The 1,659-nt window shown below is 66.5% G+C and overlaps 1 pseudogene; it reads left to right on the top strand.

The window, feature by feature from the left end:
* The first annotated feature begins 305 nt into the window (after positions 1-305).
* LOC132759375 (collagen alpha-1(II) chain-like) lies at positions 306-1,220 on the top strand (annotated as a pseudogene).
* The last annotated feature ends 439 nt before the right edge of the window (positions 1,221-1,659 follow it).

Genomic DNA, 1,659 nt, shown 5'->3' with positions numbered 1-1,659 from the left:
GGAGGGAAGAGGCGGGACACAGCCGCAAGGCAGGCCGAGCCAACAGGCCGGCACAAGGCGAAGCAAGGAACGAGGCGCGGCGGGGGGGGGAAGACGGGCGCAAGGGCAAAAACGGGCGAAAAGGCACGGGGGCAACCCGGACCAAACGCAGAAAGGGTGGGGGGGGAAGGAAAGGGCAACACACCCGGAAAGGAAGGCCGGGCCCAGAGAAAAAGGGGCCCCAAACCAAGTCAAAGGGAAACCCCAGGCGCCGGGGGGGGGGAAAGGGTTTGGCGAAAAGGGCAAAAAAAAAGGGGGAAAACAAGGGGCACGGGGCAACCGGGAGGCCGATGCGCACAATGGGGAGGGGAAAAGGGGGAAAGGGGGCCCACACCCGGGCAAGCGGGCCCGGGAGCCCCAGAAAAAGCCGGCCCCAAAGGGGGAAAGGGCAATAGCCCTGGGCCCGGGGGGGGGGGAAGAGGGGGCCCGGGGAAAAGGGCAAAAAAAAAAGGGGGGCAAAAGGGGCCGGCCCCAACCCGGGAGGCCGGGGCGCAGGCAAGGGCCGGGGGAAAGGGGGAAGGGGGAAACACACCTAAAGGGGGCACCCGAGCCCAATACAAGCCGGGCACCAAGGGGAAGGCCAAAAAACCAAAGGGGCGGGGGGGGGGAGGACGGGGCCCCCAAAGGGAAAAAAAACGGAAAAGGGGCACGGTCAACCCGGGGCCGCGCACGGGGCACGGGGAAAGGGGAAAGGGCGGGACACCCCGCAAGGGCGGGCCGGACCCCAAGACAGTTCCGCCCCAAAGGGGGAAGGCAAAAGGCCAGGCGCGGCCGGGGGGGGGGAGAGCCCGGGGCCCGGGGAAAGGGCGAAAAAAAACGGGCACAAGGAAACGGGGAAAACCGGGGGCCCGAGGGCAAAGGCACGGGGAAGGGGGAAAAAGGGCGGGACACACCCCAAGCAGTCCGGGACCCAAGAAAAGGGCCCACCAACGGAAGAAAAGGAAACCGATCGCGGCGGGGGGGGGGGGGAAAAAAAAACGGGGCGCAAACGGGGCGAAAAAAAACCTTTTAAAAAAGGGGCAACCCCGGGAAGGGGGGCCGGGCCCCCCGCAGGAAAAGGGGGGGAAATGGGGGGAAAAAAAAAGAAAGGGCCCGGGAAGGAAACCCAGCGGCAAGGCAGGGAAAAAGGGGAAAAAAGGGCCCCGGGGCCCCAAGCCCCGGAAAGGAAAAATGAGACCGAGGCCCCGGCGGGGGGGGGGGAAACGGGGCAAAAAGGCAAAAAAAAAACCGGGCGACAAGGCACGGGGCAACCCAGGCCGGGGCGCAGCGGGGGCACTGGGAAGGGAAAGGGCGGGAAAAAACCGGGCCAAGGGGCGGGGCCGGCCCCAAAGAAAAAGCCCACCAAGGGGAAGGGCAAAAGTGGGGGCGGGGGGGGAAAAGGGGGGAAAAAAAAGGGGGGGCAAAAGGGGACGGGGCGAACCGGGGGCCCGGGGGCGCGGGCCCCAAGGGGGCAGGGGGGAAAAGGGAAAAGGGGGCTTTAACACACCCAAAGGGCAGGGGGGACCCCAAAAACCAAGGCCCCCACCAACGGAAGGCAAAGGGAACCGGGGGCGCGGGGGGGGGGGAATAGGGGGCCCCCCAAAGGCAAAAAAAAAAGGGGGACAAGGGCGGGGGGAAACC

This window comes from Ruditapes philippinarum, unplaced genomic scaffold (genome assembly GCF_026571515.1).
Source record: "Ruditapes philippinarum isolate M1 unplaced genomic scaffold, ASM2657151v2 ctg23373_1_1_1_1, whole genome shotgun sequence".
Taxonomy (NCBI): Eukaryota; Metazoa; Mollusca; class Bivalvia; order Venerida; family Veneridae; genus Ruditapes; species Ruditapes philippinarum.
The sequence above is the reverse complement of the archived record's forward strand: the minus strand, read 5'-3'. Positions and strand labels throughout refer to the sequence as shown.